Source organism: Oncorhynchus masou, chromosome 10, assembly GCF_036934945.1.
Source record: "Oncorhynchus masou masou isolate Uvic2021 chromosome 10, UVic_Omas_1.1, whole genome shotgun sequence".
NCBI classification, from domain to species: domain Eukaryota; kingdom Metazoa; phylum Chordata; class Actinopteri; order Salmoniformes; family Salmonidae; genus Oncorhynchus; species Oncorhynchus masou.
The window spans coordinates 6,684,938-6,706,275 of NC_088221.1; the positions used below are offsets into that span (position 1 = coordinate 6,684,938).

The 21,338-nt window shown below is 42.8% G+C and overlaps 1 long non-coding RNA gene across 1 annotated transcript in view; it reads left to right on the forward strand.

Annotated features, from left to right (window-relative positions):
- Positions 1-21,338, forward strand: part of LOC135547084 (uncharacterized) — a 56,401-nt gene that overhangs the window by 28,453 nt on the left and 6,610 nt on the right. The gene's annotated exons all lie outside the window — the stretch shown is intronic.

Sequence of the window (21,338 nt, forward strand, 5' to 3'; positions counted from 1 at the left end):
ATGAAAATGTGATGCAGTAGTCTTTACTATTGTGTTTTCTTGCTATTGTTTCCTCTAGGATTGGTTAGGGAATGAAAGAAAACTGGCCCAGTCAAGCTGTCCCTCCACAAAAAACTAAGATCAAATCAAATGTATTTATATAGCCCTTCTTACATCATCTGATATATCAAAGTGCTGTACAGAAACCCAGCCTAAAACCACAAACAACAAGCAATGCAGGTGTAGAAGCACGGTGGCTAGGAAAAACTCCCTAGAAAGGCCAAAACTTAGGAAGAAACATAGAGAGGAACCAGGCTATGAGGGGTGGCCATAGATGACCATCAGGGTCAAATAATAATAATAACAGTGGTTGTAGAGGGAGCAACATGTCAGCACCTCCGGAGTAAATGTCAGTTTGCTTTTCATAGCCGATCATTGAGAGTATCTCTACCGCTCCAGCTGTCTCTAGAGAGTTGAAAACAGCAGGCCTGGGACAGGTAGCACGTCCGGTGAACAGTTCAGGGTTCCATAGCCGCAGGCAGAACAGCTGAAACTGGAGCAGCAGCACAGCCAGGTGGACTGGGGACAGCAAGGAGTCATCATGCCAGGTAGTCCCGAGGCATGGTCCTAGGGCTCAGGTCCTGCGAGAGAGAGAGAAAAAGAAAGAAAGAGAGAATTTGAGAGAGCATACTTAAATTCACACAGGGCACTGGATAAGACAGGAGAAATACTCCCGATATAACAGACTGACCCTAGCCCCCCGACACATAAACTACTGCAGCATAAATACTGGAGGCTGAGACAGGAGGTAATGTTACAAATGTAATGTGTCAGGTTACAACCTGTTTATGAGGTACCACCTTAAAGCGAAAGTTTTGTGCAGGTTTGGCTTTAATTACCTTTTTGCAATTACAAGAGCAAGGCGAGCATTCAGGTATTGTGGACGGGCATTCAGGTATTTCTCAATCGGTGTGTCTTTGATGTAGGTCAATTATTATTTTTAGATGAATGATCAGAGGGATTTCTCTTCAGAAATGTATGGGTCAAACAATAAATTCTAAACTCTACTGACTCTGTCTGACACATATTACTACAACAAGTAAATGTTTTGTTGTAGTAATGCCCTGATAGAATAGATAGATAAAACAATGTCACTGACATTGTCATGTTTTCTGTTGTATGTCAGGAGTTATGGCAGGTACACAGGGCAAATGGTAGGCATTACCACCTGCCACAAAAGCCCATTACAATGAGGAGGCAGACAAGCTACAGGCAGGAGTTGAAGGGGAAACCTAAGGCATTCAAAGTCAAAGATAATTTAAGACGGCTGAAATCAATTGTGGGAATATATACTGTAGGGTCACAATGGTAAATCATAACATTTTGAAGGTTTAACTTAAGGTAATGTATTTGGATTTGATAGTTGGAGTTAAATTTAAGATACAGATTTAAGATAGCGAGAACAGGCATTTTTCATACCGGAGGATTTCGGTCTTTTCACCAACTCTTTTCCTATAAGCATTTTTAGGCATTGTCTTTTTTTTTTTTTTTTTTTTTTTACATCTAATTGAATTTATTATTTATCTTGTCTATTTCTACATAATTTTTTGTTCGGTTATCAAGTTGGAAGGTATGGGGGTCGACACAGCTTTCCTTGTCTACAACCCCAAGGACCGCATATCAGTCAGCACAGCCTCATCTGGGAGGGGAAAGGAATTTATTGAGGGCCAAGTTCTGATCGCCAAGTTTTCTGTACACTTTTCTGATACACATATTTTAAAAATATGGTAACTTTGGTAACACTTAACCTCAAGCATACAGATGTAGGATCTTAATTTGAACATCCAGGTGCAGGACAACTTTTATGCAGTGCAGGACATTTTTAACGTATAGTGTATTTGAGGTTTGAAAAGGCTTCTGAAGTTTGTAATTTCCACTTTGAAATGTCAGACTTGATTTTCCCTTGCGATAAATGTATCAACCCCCAGCAAAAATGTAAATTAATTAAAATCCACATACCACATTTTACTTTTACTGCAGGATTATTTTCCTGCTGTAGCAAACTGACTCAAATTAAGATCCTACATCTGTACATCTATAATGCCTTTAAACACACTCATACAGGACTGTGCCTCTTTTATTGTTACATCTTGGCAAACCTGCAGCTTCACAGTCAAGGCTAGGGTGCAAGGAGTACAAGCTTTATTCAACCAGTAGTATAGTATGTACCATTTTATTTGAAATAAACTATTAAAATGTACTGTATATCTGTGATTCAACAATTAAATAACAGTCTTGCTCCGCTTTTAAGCAAGCTTAAAAAATGTAACCACTAAAATTCAAAGACAGAGTTCTGGATACAAGGGCTGACATTTGATTTATAAAAACATGTGGTGGCTGTGCCTTGATGGTTTACATTCAAGTAAGCAGATTCATGGATCACTGGTAGAAGCTTGGAATAATGCGCACACTTGATCTTCCTTCACTTGTTTCTGTTATGATGAGGCAGGTGGACAGGGCAGAGTTCCATATCTGGCTGTGGCTTCCAAAAGGGTGGTCATTGAAGTAGAGGGTATGCCAGGTGGTATAGAATTAAAAAAGCCCTCCCACTATGGCATGGACCAACTATCTTCCATTTTGAGGCAGGCCCTGGCATCAAGTTCACAATAAGTAAGATGCAATCAATGCTCTCTACAATGTTTCAATGCGGAATTGTAATGTCTTGGTCATTGAGACGAACAACATTGACATGTACAGTACTGGCAGTGACTTGACCCATTACTTTACACAATCAGGACATTCCCTTTGAACAGATACTCAATGTGGCCACTGCTCTCACTAAAGGGCAACGGTGAGCTTTACTATATATGGCCATCCACCACTTGTTATTGTTTTTTTCTGGGTAAATGTGTCTGCTGATTATGAAAAGATGGAGCAGATTTTAGAATATCTGTTTGCAGCTGGTGGTGGTGCTGGGCCTAGAGCTGGAGATGGGAGTGGATCTTGAACAGGGCTTGGGTCTTTAACTGGAGGATAGGCTGAGGCTGGAGCTGGAGGTTGGGCTGCACCAGTACCTGTGTCTAATTCTCCGGAGGTTGGTAGTAATATATGCATGTACACAGAGTATACAAAACATTAAGAACACCTGCTCTTTCAGGATCAGGTGAACCCAGGTGAAAGCTATGATCCCTCATTGATGTCACTTGTAAATCCACTTCAATCAGTGTAGATGAAGGAGAGGAGAAAGGTTAAAGAATGATTTTTAAGCCTTGAGACATGGATTGTCTGTGTGCCATTCAGAAGGTGAATGGGGAAGACAAGTGATTTAAGTGCCTTTGAACGGAGTATGGTTGTAGGTGCACCGGTTGAGTGTGTCAAGAATGGCAACGCTACTGGGTTTTTCACTCTCAACAGTTTCACATATGTATCAAGAATGGTCCACCACCCAAAGGACATCCAGCCAACTTGACACAACTATGGATAGCATTGGAGTCAACATGGGCCAGTATCCCTGTTGAACACTTTCGACTCATTGTAGAGTCAAATCAAATTGTATTTGTCACATGTGCTGAATACAACACCTGTAGACCTTACCTTGAAATGCTTACTGACAAGCCTTTAACTAATAATGCAGTTTAAGAAAATAGAGCTTACGAGATAAACTAAAGTTTTAAAAAGTAACGCAATAAAATAACAATAATGAGGCTATATACAGGGGGTACCGATTCACTGTGTGGGGGTACAGGTCCATGCCCCGATAAATTGAGGCTGTTCTGAGGGCAAAAGGTGGAGGGGGGGTGCAACTCAATATTAGGAAGGTGTTCCTAATTTGTGGAATACTTGGTGTATAGTTTGTCCCTATAGAACTCACACGCACACACAAACATTCATTCCTCAACCACTTTCAGCTTCTGAATCACAGTCCTCCTCTTAATCTGTGCTGACTGGGCCATCACCAGCCAACATTGAAAATGCTTGCTGGAGCTTTAATATGTTCTGCATTTCATTTCGGACAGCACAGAGGCACCCAGGTGAAAGCGTGTTGGCTCGGCCACACTTTGCCCAAGTATTGGGGGGAATTGAGGTGACTTGTTGTAGGCGTTGATCTGCTGTTTTATTCTCTGATGTCTGCTTGATTTTTCTGGAGAGCCGCACAGCAATGGTTTGTCCATCTGAAAAACTATTTTAAGAAATGCTAATGAAAATCTTGAAGTTTGATAGAAATCTTTCATATAGTTCAAAGCATCTGGGTGAATGAGTTAACAACAGCAGTGATATGCCAGGGCGTGATGCAGTGTTCAACACTGAATTGGCTTCAGTACCTGCATACTTTCTGACCAGGCCACAATAGAAAGAGCACTCCAGGACAAGCCTATGGATTGTGGCCAGCAGACAGTGAGTCTTCTTAGCTTCCAAAATTGCTGTGCAGTGTAGTGTACAATCCAGTTTCTCTTCTCCATGGCCTTCAACCTTATCTCAAGGCTGAAACGTAAGCATTTATGTTAAAAGGTTTAAAACCTATATTGAATAGCCCGAATACAGTGGGACAAATATGGAGACGTCATTAAAAAGCTATTTATTTTTCAAACTGAGGAGTCAACTGAGCGTTCCTATCATCGGGGATTGACGGGGGCATCATGTCAGACCTAGAAAATATTATACAAATATATAAGCGAAAATATAACAGTATGAAAGCATCTCATCATAAAGCTAACCAGTTAGGAAGGCAACATCGATTTGAGTGTAGAGTGGATTATCCAGCATGAAGTGCTGCCTACAACATAATCAAGGCCCTAATTAAATCTATTGCAGAACAAAATCAAATTAAGTTATACATGTGCAATGTTCACAAGTTAGAGAAAAATATATTATGGACAATGTTAGGAATTTTACTAAAATATCAAATTGTCAGTCAAACCACAGCAAGGATTTCATTATCAAATCAAATGTATTTTATAAAACCCTTTTTACATCAGCAGTTGTAAAACAGCATCACAAAGTGCTTTACAGATACCCTGCCTAAACCCGAAAGAGCAAGCAATGCAGAGACAGAAGCACAATACAAACGGTTCATGGTGTGCATGCTGGTCAGACTGATGGATAATCAGAACAGGATAGAGCACACAAAAACACTTTCAAACGTTCATAGATGTCACGTTCTGACCTTAGTTATTTTGTTTTGTCTTTGTTTTAGTATGGTCAGGGCGTGAGTTGGGGTGGGCAGTCTATGTTGTATTTTGCGTTTGGCCTGGTATGGTTCTCAATCAGAGGCAGGTGTTGTTAGTTGTCTCTGATTGAGAATCATACTTAGGTAGCCTTTTCCCACCAGTGTTTCGTGGATGATTGTTTTCTGTGTCTGTGTCCACACGGAACTGTTTCGGTTTTCGTTTCTGTCTTTCTATTTGTTATTTTGTATTTTTGTGTTTAGTGATTTTGTTCATTAAAACATGACGGACACGAATCCCATTACAATAGATGACCAGCAGGGTCAGGTAAAGACCAGATGGCTTTCATGTTTAAGGAAGTCAATGTTTATGGGTGGGGTGGTATGTGGGGGGGTTGTACCTTTCTGTTCACCTTCCCACCCATGGGCCAAACAACACTCAATCATAAGACTGACAGAAGAGAGAAGTCTTCAGTCTAGACTTGAAGGTTGAGACTGAGTCTTATTCTCTCACGTCGGCAAACTATTCCATAAAGAGGAGCTCTGTAAGAGAAAGCCTCCAGCTACTGAAGCCCTGCTTCCAATTCATCTGATAGAAGTTGCAGAAAAGGATAATTACATATTAAGAAAAATTATGAGCAAAACACAAGGAATCTAACCTGGATTGCTATTTAGCAGCACCATCAACTCCTCCTTTGCCTCGGTTCCCTCCTTCAAGACCTTCTGCCGACTGAGTTTTATTGCTGGTATTATAACATGTGAAGGTGAATATACATTACATAAAACATCAGTGCTTTTTTGTGCAAAATGATATCAACACAATGGGTTGTTTTAATACTTAACTGATTTCCAGTTAACCTTTTATATGACTTGGCAAGTTAGTTAAGAACAAACTCTTATTTACCAGGGAACAGTGGGGGTAGCCTTGTTCACGGGCAGAACAATCTTGTCAGCTCAGAGATTTGATCCAGCAACCTTTTGGTTAGTGGCGCAACGCTCTAACCACTAGGCTACCTGCTGCCACAATTTATACCTCCCTGTCCCTGGCTGTGTAGTAGAGGTGGTCATTGGTGAGAGTGTCAATGTGATGAGATGGTGTCATCTCTTTTGTGAACTTCCCAAATGTTATAAGGTAGGACCACAACCTCTTCATCAGCAAGCCCACTACCAGTCACATACCTGGTTCAATCAGTGACCAGAAATGTAAAGTACAATCAGAAACCATAATGAGCATTACAATGGGTGATGATGATTCATTAAGGGACAAGGACACATTACAACTAGCTGTTTCTTAATACTGTTAGGGCTGTCTGCTGTCTGCAACTACAAAGAATTGGTGTATAACAGAATAAATTATAAAGAGTTTTTCTAAATGTCGAAATAATTGAGTGTCGAAGCAGTTATTTTTGTGTAAAATATTACTTATGATTACAATGCAGGTATGGAGCAATCCATTTCAAGCCATTCATAAAACCGTATCAAGCTATTCATGAATCTCTTACTACAGCGTGTTGGTTAAATATTAAATATATTATCTAATGTATTATAATAGCTAATAAAGATTGATCTATCAATTTTACCTGGCATGCAATGTCATAGTGAAGAAACATTGTGATGTTTGGTCCCTGCATTGCTTTCAGGTCCCCAAGCAGGAACACAGCATTTGCAAGCCTGAAATGACAGTCCGACATCAGTCATCGTAGCCTATGTTATATATACAGTGGCAAGAGAAAGTATGTGAACCCTTTGGAAATACCTGTATTTCTGCATAAATTGGTCATACAATTTGATCTGATCTTCATCTAGGTCACAACAATAGACAAACACTGTCTGCTTAAACTAATAACACACAATAAATTATACATTTTCATGTCTTTACTGAACACACCGTGTAAACATTTATAGTGCACGGTGGGAAAAGTATGTGAACCCTTGGATTTAATAACTCCCCTCTTTGGCAGCAATAACCTCAACCAAACATGGTCTGTAGTTGCGGATCAGACCTGCACAACAGTCAGGAGGAATTTTGGACCATTCCTATTTACAAAACTGTTTCAGTTCAGCAATATTCTTAGGATGTCTGGTTTGAACTCCTCTCTTGAGTTCATGCCACAGCATCTCAATTGGGTTGAGGTCAGGACTCTGACTGGGCCACTCCAGAAGGCATATTTTCTTCTGTTGAAGCCATTCTGTTGTTGGTTTACTTCTGTGTTTTTGTTCGTTTTCCTGTTGCATCACCCAACTTGTGTTGAGCTTCAATTGGCAGACAGCCTTACATTCTCCTGCAAAATGTCTTGATAAACATGGGAATCCATTTTTCCAAAGCAGCCCCAAACCATGATGCTCCCGCCACCATACTTTACAGTTGGGATGAGGTTTTGATGTTGGTGTGCTGTGCTTTTTTTTCTCCACACAAAGTGTTGTGTGTTCCTTCCAAACAACTGAACTGTAGTTTCATCTGTCCACAAAATGTTTTGCCAGAAGCGCTGTGGAACGTCCAGGTGCACTTTTGCAAACTTCAGATGTGCAGCAATGCTTTTTTTGGACAGCACTGGCTTCTTCGTGGGGTCCTCCCATGAACACCATTCTTGTTTAATGTTTTACGTATCATAGACTCGTCAACAGAGATGTTAGCATGTTCCAGAGATTTCTGTAAGTCTTTAGCTGACACTCTAGGATTCTTCTTAACCTCATTGAGCATTCTGCGCTGTGCTCTTGCAGTCATCTTTGCAGGACGGCCACTCCTAGGGAAGTGCTGAACTTGTCCTGAACTCTCCATTTATTGACAATTTGTCTTACCGTGGACTGATGAACATCAAGGCTTTTAGAGATACTTTTGTAACCCTTTCCAGCTTTATGCATGTCAACAACTCTTAATCTTAGGTCTTCTGAGGTCTTTTTTGTTCAAGGCATGGTTCACATCAGGCAAAGCTTCTTGTGAATAAAAAACTCAAATTTTGTGAGTTTTTTTTTACAGGGCAGGTCAGCTCTAACCAACAACTCCAATCTCGTCTCATTGATTGGACTCCAGGTTAGCTGACTCCTGACTCCAATTAGCTTTTGGAGAAGTCATTAGCCTGTGAATGTTTAAATTTTGTGTTCAATATAGACAAGAAAAATACAATAATTTGTGTGTTATTAGTTTAAACACACTATGTTTGTCTATTGTTGTGACTTAGATGAAGATCAGATCAAATTTGATGACCAATTTCTGCAGAAATCCAGGTAATTCCAAAGGGTTCACATACATTTTCTTGCCACTGTAACTAAAACAATCAGCTATACATCAGCTATACATCTGAAAAATCCATCCATCCATCCACATTCATCCATCAACCATACTTCTCCCCTCTCTTCAGGTTCAGGAACTTCAGTAGATGCTCGTGCCTGCACACCATCCCAAACACACCAGTTATGTCCAGTTTTTGGGTTTTGGGTTTGGATCACAGCACATTCCCTGCTTGAAATCCCGGGCACTCCTGTAAAAAGAGTGAATAAAAAGTCACATTCACTATGCAGTTCATGTTTCATCTGATCTGTATTATAAGTATTAGGGACAGAATAGTTCAATGCTAATGTCGCATCACCAGGAACAGGCCTCTCTCTCTGGGATTCTCTCTCTTCTCTTTTCAATCAAACATTTTAACTTTTCCAACATTAGCCCAGCTGTTGGTTATACACATATACACATAAACACACGTCACACTCAGAAGAGGGCTAGTGATACTAACTGATTGTGAAATACATCCCATTCTTCAAAATCCAGTATACCTCAGTTGGTGTGTCTGATGCTCCTCCTACAAAGCAGTCGACTTTGTCTCGGTCACAAAGAATCATCCAGCTGCCAGCATGTTTGGGACCCTCAATGCTTGTCCCAGGCAATCTTTTTCTGGGAAGACCAAATAGGGCATCAGCTGCACTACTTTAACTTCTTGATACTATCCATCCCGTATCCGGGATCGTGAATACAGCCTCAGGCTCATTAGCATAACGCAACGTTAACGATTTCTGAAAATCGCAAATGAAATGAAAATAATATGCCTGCTCTCAAGCTTAGCCTTTTCTTAACAACACTGTCATCTCAGATTTTCAAAATATGCTTTTGAACCATAGCAAATCAAGCATTTGTGTAAGAGTATTGCAAGCTAGCTTAGCATTTTGCGTAGCATTTAGCACGCAACATTTTCACAAAAACCAGATAACCAAATAAATAAAATAATTTACCTTTGAAGAACTTTGGATGTTTTCAATGAGGAGACTCTCAGTTACATAGCAAATGTTCAGTTTTTCCTGAAAGAATCTTTGTGTAGGAGAAATCGCTCCGTTTTGTACATCACATTTGGCTACCGAAACGAACCGAAAATTCAGTCACCAAAACGTCAAACTTTTTCCAAATTAACTCCACAATATCGACCGAAACATGGCAAACGTTGTTTAGAATCAATCCTCAAGGTGTTTTTTCACATATCTCTTCATTGATATGCCGTTCGTGGAAGCCTGCTTTCGTCTCAGAATCCCATGGAAAAATACCAGCAGCTGAAAATGACGCACCAATTTCGACGGAGGACACCGGGCGGACACCTGGCAAATGTAGTCTCTTATGGTCAATCTTCCAATGATATGTCTACAAATACGTCACAATGCTGCAGACACCTTGGGGAAACGATAGATAGGGCAGGCTCATTCCTGTCGCATTCACAGCCATATAAGGAGACAATGGAAAACAGAGCCTCAAAAATCCTGCTCATTTCCTGGTTGCAGTTTCATCTTGGTTTTGCCTGTAGCTCCTGTTCTGGGGCACTCACAGAGAATATCTTTGCAGTTCTGGAAACTTTAGAGTATTTTCTTTCCAAAGCTATCAATTATATGCATAGTCGAGCATCTTTTTGTGACAAAATATTTTGTTTAAAACGGGAACTTTTTTCATCCAAAAATGAAATAGCGCCCCCAGAGTTTCAAGAGGTTAATGACCGTTTTCCTTCAAAACAATAATGCAAATAATGAATTATACAAATTATTAGAGATACAGGGAATGGATATTTGCAAGGCTATTACTTAAACCCTTGTGCTATTTGGGAAACATCGGTCACTGTAGTTTCGCCGTGAATGCATCTGTAATCTGTGTATCCACTAAGCAGATGATTGGTCTACCTAGCTTTACCAGAGTCCCGTTATGCAGCATATTGTGGATCCAGACAGGCTTTCATGGCAACCGTAGCGGCCTGGGTGGCTAAGCCACACAGAAAATGTTGCCCTGTCTGGCAATCCCGTACCGCCTCCCACGACTTGGAGAAAGGGTTTGGTTTTTGAGGCTTGCAATGGTATTGCTGCATAACATTGCTACTGTTTGGCAAGGCATTTTTTTTCAACTAGGCAAGTCAGTTAAGAACAATTTCTCATTGTCAATGACAGCCTAGGAACAGTGGGTTAACTGCCTTGTTCAGGGGCAGAACAACAAATGTTTACCTTGTCAGCTCTGGGATTCAATCTTGCGACTTTTCGCTTACTAGTCCAACACTCTAACCACTAGGCTACCTGCTGCACAAGGATAGAAGATATATAAGAAAGACAACTAAGGTTGGATATATTTCCCCTCATCAATTATGAACAACACTGAATGCAAATAAGAATCCTCGCTTACTTATTGTTGTTCCTTAATTGTTATCATTGACATACCTGTGGACAGAGAGGACACTTTGTTCCGTCCAAGGTCAGTAGCGCCATCTTCCTGACAGTCTCTCGTTCAAACTGCCAGTGTTTGAACTCCTCAAATGACTAATTTGTGAGCTTCCGGTAGAACTCAACTGTCTGTAGATAGAATGGAAATAAAACTACTCCTCACAGTAAAAAAAACATACATACATGTATGGTTTTATTTCCAATTTAAAATACAATAACAACCTTCCAGCATGCATTGGATTTGTGAAAAACCAAGGTAATTCTCCTCAAAGACACCCCACAATCCAGCTGCAGGGCTGAAAACTCAGCGCAGGAGGTCGACTGAAATTGCTGTTTGTGGCAGATGGGGAGTGGCAGGCCAGAGTCTGTAGCGGATCAGGGTGGCAGGTTCCAGCTCACCCAATCCTCCACCACAGGAGCCTCGGTTTGGCTCTGATGCCATGGTACCAGGACCGGCTGATAGCCCAACATGCACTGAAGCGGCAACAGGTCCATGGAGGAGTGGCGAAATAAATTTGAGCCATCTCGGCCCATGGGACGAACCTTGCCCACTCTCCTGGCAGTTCCTGGCAATACGACCGCAGAAACCAGCCCACATCCTGGTTCACTCTCTCCACCTGCCCATTACTCTTGGGGTGAAAAACAGAGGTCAGGCTGATCGAGACCCCCAGACGCTCCATGAACACCCTCCAAACCCGGGAAGTGAACTGGGGACCCCGATCAGAAACTATGTCCTCAGGCACCACGTAGTGCCGGAAGACGTGTGTAGACAGGGCCTCCACAGTCTGTAGGGCCGTAGAGAGACCGGGCAAAGAGAGGAGACGACAGGACTTATAAAAACCGATCCACAACGACCAGGATCGTGGTGTTCCCCTGTGACGGAGGAAGATCGGTGAGGAAGTCCACAGACAGGTGTGACCAAGGCCGCTGTGGAACGGGGAGGGGCTGTAACTTCCCTCTAGGCAGGTGTCTAGGAGCTTTACACTGGGCGCTCACCGCACAGGAGGAAACATAAACCCTCACATCTTTGGTCCACCAGTACTTCCCCCTAAGACCCCGCACCGTCCTATCGATCCCATGATGACCAGAGGATGGTAGCGTGTGGGCCCACCTGATCAATCTATCACGAACACCAAATGAGACGTACCACTCACCAACTGGACACTGTGGTGGAGTAGGTTCTAACCGTGACGCCTGCTCAATGTCCGTGTCCACCTCCCATACCACCGGTGCCACCAGACAAGAGGCCTGAAGTATGGGGGTGGGATCGATAGACCGCACCTCGGTATCATAGAGACGGAACAGTGCGTCGGCCTTAGCCTTACGTGAACCTGGTCAATAAGGTATGATCAAATTAAATCTGGTGAAAAACATCGCCCACCTTGCCTGACAAGGATTCAGTCTCCTCGCCGCCCGGATGTACTCCAGATTACAGTGGTCAGTCCAGATGAGAAAAGAGTGTTTTGCCCCCTCAAGCCAACACCTTCAGAGCTTTTACCATAGCCAGCATATCCGGTCCCCCACATCATAGTTTCGCTCCGCTGGACTGAGCTTCCTCGAAAAAAAAAGGGCAGGGGCGAAGCTTCGGGGGCGTGCCCGAGCGCTGTGATAGCACGGCTCCAAGACCAACCTCGGACGCATCCGCCTCCACTATGAATGCCAAAGGGGGGTCCGGATGTGCCAATATGGAAGCATCGGTAAACAACGCCTTCAGACGACCAAAAGATCTGTCCGCCTCCGCCGACCACTGCAAACGCACCGGCTCCCCTTCAGCAGTGAGGTAACGGGAGCAGCCACCTGTCCAAAACCCCAGATAAACCATCTGGTAGTAATTGGCAAACCCTAAAAACCACTGCACCTCCTTTACCGTGGTTGGAGTCGGCCAATTACGCACGGCCGCAATGCGGTCACACTCCATCACCACCCCCGATGTGGAAATGTGATACCCCAGGAAAGAGACGGCTTGTTTAGAAAACACACCTTCCTCGGCCTTGACGTACAGCTCATGTTCCAACAGTCGCCCAAGTACCTTGCGCACCAGAGCCACATGCTCGGCGTGTGTGGCGGAATAGATCAGAATGTCATCGATGTAAACCACCACGCCCTATCCGTGCAGGTCCCTGAGAATCTCGTCTACAAATGATTGAAAAACGTCTCGAGCATTTTTCAACCCATACGGCATGACGAGGTACTCATAATGGCCAGATGTGGTACTAAACGCGGTCTTCTACTCATCTCCCTCTCCGATTCGCACCAAGTTATACGCACTCCTGAGATCCAGTTTAGTGAAAAAGCGTGCTCCGTGGAATGACTCCACCGTATGTAACTGAACCCCACTGTGATGGAATTTAGACCTCTATAGTCAATGCACGGACGCAGACTTCCCTCCTTCTTCTTCACAAAAAAGAAACTCGAGGAGGCGGGTGATGTGGAGGGCCAAATGTACCCCTGTCCCAGAGATTCGGTGACATATGTCTCCATAGCCACTGTCTACTCCTGTGACAGGGGATACACGTGACTCCTGGGAAGTGCGGCGTTCACCTGGAGGTTTATCTCACAATCCCCTTGTCGATGAGGTGTTAATTGGGTCGCCCTGTTTTTACAGAACGCGATTTCCATATTGGCATATTCGGGAAGTGCGCACGGTGGAGACTTGGTCCGGATTCTCCACCGTCGTCGCACCGATGGAAACTCCCGCACACCTACCTGAGCACTCCTCTGACCACCCCTTAAGAGCCCCCTGTTTCCCCAAAAAATTGGGATTGTGATAAGCCAACCAGGGAATCCCCAGCACCACCGGAAATGCAGGAGAATCAATGAGGAAGAGACTAATCAGCTCCTCATGACTCCCCTGCGTCACCATGTCCAGTGGAACCGTGGCCTCACTGATCAGCCCTGAACCAAACGGTCGACTGTCTAGAGCGTGCATGGGTGCATGGGGAATGGTTGGTCCATCTGAACCAAGGGAATCACTAACTGAAGTGCGAACCCGCGGTCCATAAATCTCCCGCTGCACCTGAATCTACTAGCGCCTTATGCTGGGAAAGAGGGGAAAACTCAGGAAAGGAAATCAACACATACATATGACCAACAGTGAGCTCTGGGTGAGCCGGGTGCTGACTCACCTGAGGTGTCCGAGAAGTGCTCTGCCTGCCCTCTCGACTCTCAGATGAGCTCCTCCAGCACTGGTCAGCAGTGTGTCTCCTCCGACCTCAACTGGAGTAGGAGGAGGCTCCTCCTCCGGTCGTCCTAGCTGCAGAATCCCCTAACTCCATGGGTGTCGGAGCTGGAGTGCTGGGGGGTGGAACAAACAGGACCTGATCTGGACGCCCGCGAGCATCCAGCAAGTTGTTGATGATGGATATGTCGATCAGAGGGTGGTGTCACGACAGGCTAGCTCCCTGCGGACGTCCTCCTGCAGGCTACACCTATAATGGTCCATCAGGGCCCTGTCATTCCACTCCGCGCCGGCGGCCAGGGTCCGGAACTCCAGCGCAAAATCCTGTTCGCTCCTCGTCTGCTGCCTTAGATGAAACAGCCGGTTGAACTCTGGGTAATGGTCCCTCGCTGAGTCTGGACCCTCCCAGACCGCGTTGGCCCACTCCAGGGCTTTGCCCGAAAGGCAGCAGACGAGGACGTTGACACACTCCTCTCCCGAGGGAGTCGGGTGAATGGTCGCCAGGTAAAGCTCCAGCTGGAGCAGGAACCCCTTGCACCCGGGCAGCCGTCTCATCGTACACCCTCGGGAGTGCGAGCCGAATTCCGCTGGGGCCAGACTCCGCCGGAGAAGGTGGTGGTGCAGGCTGGAAAGTGGCTGAAGACGGGGTAGGGAGGCCGCTCCTCTCCCATCTCTCCATTCTCGCCATCACTTGATCCATGGCCGTCCCCAGACGGTGTAGCTAGGCTGTATGCTCATTCTACCATTATGACGGCGAAAACTGCACACTCACGCTGGTAGCTAGCTAGCTACTGAAGTTAGCAAGGCACATTTTTATAAATTGCACTAACTGGACCCAAAAATCAAGTTCTAAAATCAAGAAAACAATTTATTTGATACCTTCTCTGTCTCCTGTAATTTGAATGGAATAATATCCTAAATATGCTCAACTATCACTCTTAATCTCTATCCAACAACGTCACTAAGCGTCTCAACAAATAGAACCTCCATAATGCTCTGTGGCACAATCTCAATACAACACACTAGGTTCATTCTCTGATCCTCATGCTATGATTGGATGGACAACATGTCAGTTCATACTTAAAAAGCTTTGATTGGTTGGAGTACGTCCTCCGGAAGTGGTCATAATTACCATGTATGTCTATGGAAGGGGGTGACAAGCCTCCAATATTTTGTATTGAAGTCAATGTAGTCAGAGGAGGACTAGCTGTCCTCCAACTACACCACGGTGCTACCCAAGACAGTACTTTTAAAGTTACTGTAGACCATTGCAAAACAGTGTATTTAAAATCCATTATCTAAAGACTTTTTTAATGTTTCACTATTTACATTTTTATGAAATTTTACTGAGGAGGATGTTCCTCCCCTTCCTCCTCGGAGGAGCCTCCACTGTCAGTAATACATGACTTGGTGTGGCAATTGAAGAAACACAGGTAGACTCCAGCAATTGTTACAAATCTTTATTTACGTATTGTGATGCTGAACTCGAGCAAATCAATTACAAGTAGTGGCTATAGGAAGAAAATACGTTACAGTAAATGTTGCTAAGAGTTTTCTGCCATGGAGAAAGTTATTTGGCTTGAGGGACGACAACTGGGTGAAATTATGTGACTAAATAAAGTATAATCTAAAACCAAAATGTTACAGTAACAATACTAGTACTCCATGTATGGGGACTTGATACCTGTGACATTCACCTCTTTCACTGTGAGAGCCAATGTGTGGTGAGCTTTTCTGGCATAAAATGGATGCTGTACATCACCCAGGTTGGTGTGCTACTGTACACAATGGTAGCAGGTGGGGTGCGTTATTCCCATGCAATGTGAAGCACTATGAAGCTTATTGAAAAGCGCTGACATTTTTAAAAATTGTGTCTGTATTTTTTTTAACAAGAAAAACCTCAAAATCAGTCACATTTTAATCGTAATCTCTACACATTGTACACACAAATTTAAAGTTTGGCACTTTTTTCAGTACTGTGATATCTATAAGAGGAAACACCATCCATACGTGGACGAGCACATACCATAGATACTGTATTACAGATAGAAGGCTTATAATTTCATTATATAATGTGTAAATATTTCATACTTCTATATTTGATCATCTAAGACATATGCCTTCTTCCTCCTCCATAGGTTCCATTGTTCAAAGTTCAAACACTTTTCATCAGACAATGAAACACCATGGAATATTTATAGGAAGGCCTTCTTGCTGTGCTTTCCCGCTAAAGCGTTTTTGAGAAAATTTGAATTTCCGTTACAGGCATTGGATTTTTTCTTTGTATACTAGACCTCCGTAATGACCAACAGCACTTCCCTTGCATAGTTTTTACATGACAACAAATAGGTTGGAGATATACTGGGGCAATGTAGGGTTCAACATCAAGATCAAAAGTGGTATTTCATTTGTTTACCTGGGATGTGAACCCGGGACATATTTCTGTCATGAAAATGTGACAAATGGTGGCCCTGGTTGCAATGCCATGATATTTTACACTTTAAGTATAGCTTGTGGTAAAAAATGAAAGGACATGCATGTGCGCAAAGAGGTGGACACACTTCTCTGTTCAGCTTATGCCTCCCCTCAAAAATCATACCTTATTTGTTCCAATTCTCCCCCTTTCTCCAGAAGTGTGCCTTTCCAATCTCCCAGGCATAGATTTCGAATAATTAAATTGGTGTTGGTATTAGCTGGAGGGAGTTTCTACCATTGTTAAATCCATGACCAAAAATCTCAACTTCGATGTCGGCCCACCACCTCAAGCTCTAACTCGTCAAGACAGAACTGCTCTTCCTCCCAGAAAAGGCCTGCCTGCTCAAAGACCTCTCAATCACGGTTGACAACGCCACAGTGTAACCCTCTGAGTGCAAAGAACCTTGGCATGACCCTGTTGTTCTCTGCAAACATCAAAGCAGTGACCCGCTCCTGCAGGTTCATGCTCTACAACATCCATACCTCACACAGGAAGCAGTGCAGGTCCTAATCCAGGCTCTTGACCTTTCCCGTCTGGACTGCTGCAACTCGCTGTTTGCTGGGCTCCCCACTTGTGCTATCAACTTATTAAGAATGTTGCAGCCCGCATGGTTTTAAACCTTCCCAAGTTCCCTCTTGTCACCCGCTCCTCCGCACACTCCACTAGCTTCCAGTTGAAGCTCACATCCACTACAAAACCATGGTGCTCACCTACTGAACAATGAGGAACTTCCCCTCCCTACCTGCAGGCTCTGGTGACCAGCAAGAAGTTACATTATGCTGGCTTGCAAAGTGATGTTTAATTCCTATTGGAATCCATCCAGAGTGGATTTAGAATGACTGCCAGTGTCAGAAAGATAAACAAAATTAGACTAAACTCGAACAACCATTTCAGTCACGGGTGCAATAAGTCCAACTAAAAGATTGGATTCATTTAGTTATTTATCTTTATGAAGCAAAACATAAATTTATGTATTCCTTAACCAATCAATGTACATGCAACACAGATATTGAAAACAACTATTCTTAAAATGTAACTGCAATGCTGGGAAATATGATACTGATGGGCATGGTTTTGCCAACCAGTAAAATTATGATTACTTTGGTGTCAACCTCACTTGGGATTTGAACTCACAACCTCTCAGTTGCCAGCAACGTGAATTTCCTGCTACAATACTAGATCTGTTCATGTGACTATGGTTGTAGTGGTCATGAAATTTTGTCAGCCGGTTATTGTTATGCGAAAGACTGCCGGTCTCACAGTAATTGACGGTTAAGTTAATAAGGGGTTTTATTGTTAAGTTGATTAAGTTAGAGCAACTGATTTGTCTATGGCCAGTGGTACATTTTTTTGTAAGAGCTTGTGACAATCAAGAGCTGAACTGTTGAAGGTTACTGTGCATTTTTCTGTAAGTTAATGGAAGTTGGTCACTGGGAAGTTCATGTTTAAATGTCAACTTACTGTCAGCTTGCTGCAAGTAGTAATTGTAGAATTCACAGAAACTTACTTTGGCTGGCTTCTGTCACACTCATTGACATGATTGTGTGGTAGGAAGGTCAGTTTGCTGCCAACCTAGATGTTGATGCCAGGTGAGGCTGGGTCCCAAGTGTGCTCATGCAAAAGACTACATAATAGTTATCACCTAATTTCATAAGCATTCTTGTAATCAGAAAAGTTCCTTGAAGTTACAGTGAGCTGCTGGCAGCTCATTGCAAATATGTTACTGTGTGTTTTTACCATAGATTAACTGGCAACCTAACTGTCAGTATGTTCCTAGCAGTTGCTGTGAATTTTACAATAACCGACAGCTGTTTGCCAATTCAGCGGCACAAAATTCAGTAATATCCATATAACTAACTTCCATTAATTTACTGTAAATTACAAAGTAACCTTTTAACAGTACAGCTCTTATTTAATGTCACATGCTCTCAACAACTGCAAAACTGACATTTTACATTTACATTTAAGTCATTTGGCAGATGCTCTTATCCAGAGCGACTTACAAATTGGTGAATTCACCTTATGACATCCAGTGGAACAGCCACTTTACAATAGTGCATCTAAATCATTTAAGGGGGTGAGAAGGATTACTTTATCCTATCCTAGGTATTCCTTAAAGAGGTGGGGTTTCAGGTGTCTCCGGAAGGTGGTGATTGACTCCGCTGTCCTGGCGTCGTGAGGGAGTTTGTTCCACCATTGGGGGCCAGAGCAGCGAACAGTTTTGACTGGGCTGAGCGGGAACTGTACTTCCTCAGTGGTAGGGAGGCGAGCAGGCCAGAGGTGGATGAACGCAGTGCCCTTGTTTGGGTGTAGGGCCTGATCAGAGCCTGGAGGTACTGCGGTGCCGTTCCCCTCACAGCTCCGTAGGCAAGCACCATGGTCTTGTAGCGGATGCGAGCTTCAACTGGAAGCCAGTGGAGAGAGCGGAGGAGCGGGGTGACGTGAGAGAACTTGGGAAGGTTGAACACCAGACGGGCTGCGGCGTTCTGGATGAGTTGTAGGGGTTAAAAGAGGTATTCAACCTTTGATGACAACCATCAACCACTTAAACTGGTACAACACTTCCACTGATGGTTGGCACAAACACACATATTAGACCATGCCCCCAAATATATTTTACTAGGCAAGTCAGTTCAGAACAAATTCTAATTTTCAATGACAGCCTAGGAACAGTGGGTTAACTGCCTTGTTCAGGAGAAGAATGACAGAGTTTTACCTTGTCAGCTTGGGGATTTGATCATGCAACCTTTCAGTTACAAATCGAATGCTATAACCACTAGGCTACCTGCCACCCCTGACCACTGGTATGTTTCAGAGATGAGGTAGTCATTCAAAAATCACGTTAAACACAATGCACACAGAGTGAGTCCATGGATCTTATTATGTGACTTGTTAAGCAAATCTTTACTCCCAAACTTATTTTGGCTTGCCATAACAAAGGGGTTGATTTACTTATTGACTTAAAACATTTCAGCTTTTAATTTGTAATGAATTTGTAAAAAAAACGTAAAAACATAATTCCACTTTGACATGATGGTGCATTGTGTTTAGGCCAGTCACAAAAGAAATCACTGTAATCCATTTAAAATTCAGGCTGTACAAAATGGGGAAAAGGTCAAGGGATATGAATACTTTCTGAATGTACATGTTCTTGGTACCAAAGATGTACCTGGTGGCACTGTTGAAACATTAATGCACTTCTGCCTAAAGGCCTCTAAGTGCAAATCCCCAAAGCATTTATGCACACATTACATCAAGTGTCCCTGAGTACTGATATTTTCACATTGGTGTTGTCAGATAATTATAAAATTATTGACTTGATTTTGGGCAGCTTCACGCAGTGTACAGAATTGTGTTCTTGCCATTTAAATCTGTGGTCAAGCTCTGTCATGCACATAGAGCTGGTGGTGTAGCAGGAAGTTCAGGTCATGAGCAACAAAGAGTTTGCGTTCAAATCTCAAGTGAGGTATAGTCTTAGGTAACCAGCATTCAGCAACATACTGTCCTTTTACAGCAATAACTCCTTCATTCAGCTGTAGAAATTCAGTAACTTGTTGTTTACCTTCCTTTCACTGTAATCAGTAGCCTATAGTGTACTATGCAATTAAAGGAACTTTGCAACAGTGTAGCATGTCATGGCATAAAAGGAAAACACTGTGGAGAGGGAATTCCTAATATGAAAAATAAAATTACCCTAAACCCTGGCAAAACCTTTTTTTTCTTCTTTGGAGTGTATGCTGGTCCAGCATGGTCTAGCTGGACAAGCTGGTCTGCTAAACTACATGCATCATTATCATATTTCCCAGCATGCTATATTGCAGTTTGATTTTCTAGAATAGTTTGTTTCAATATCTGTGTTTTTGCATGTACATTGATTGTTTTAATTAATCAATTAATTTATCTTATGCTACACAAAGATACATAACATGCATACTAACCCAATATCTTAGTTGAACTTATTTCACCCGTTACTGAAACTGTTTCAGTTTAGGTGGTGAACATTATTTTGTAGTAAGGGTTACATTGAGAAAATGGGATCTTTCTGAAATTAATATGGACAGTTCATCAGTTACATTTCAATTAAACCCTCCCTGAATGCTTGAAAAAAAGTGAATCTCCCTTATACCCCAAATAATAATAATAATTTAAACAAAGTGGATAGCGGAGAACATGTCTGTACCATTTATCCTCACATCTTGGACAGACCAGAGCCTTTTAGAAACAGTTTTAGAAAGTGTTCTTCTTCCTGTAAGCATTACATGGCAATGCAGGAATTTTGATAGCCCACAGGGCTGCTGGCCAGAAGGTTGTGGGTTCACAGACCACCATAGAAGAGAGTAGGAGGGGAAAGATCTCCTTTATAGTAGAAGCATTGCATGAATATATCATCGTATTTGCAGGTCTGAGAAAAATAGCCCTTTTCTGTGGCTTAACTCAACGAGAGATGGTCACAACGGTTTCCCTAAAAGTTGCCTGGGTTTAAACATTTATTGTACAGAAAGTGAATCGCCTAATCAATTGATAGAGAGAATTAGAATTACTTCCCAAGCAAAGTATATTTTTTGGGTCCTTGGCTATAGAAGGTTGTGTCTCAGCCTCTGAATGTCAAAGACACGAAACAATGCATATTGTAAAGCATCAAGGACCAAAGTGCTCTAATATATCATGTTATATAATCGGATCAGTTTTAAAATATTAAACTAACAAGAGGTAAGCTTGTGCTTTTTGCCATTTTCTTTCATAAAAAGTAGGGCTATGGCATACCATCATACCCCCTTCACTGACATGGAAATGACTGAGAAATATATCTATATAGCAGCCTATTGCCTAATTTAATCTGCCAAACAGGTAGGCCTACCTCT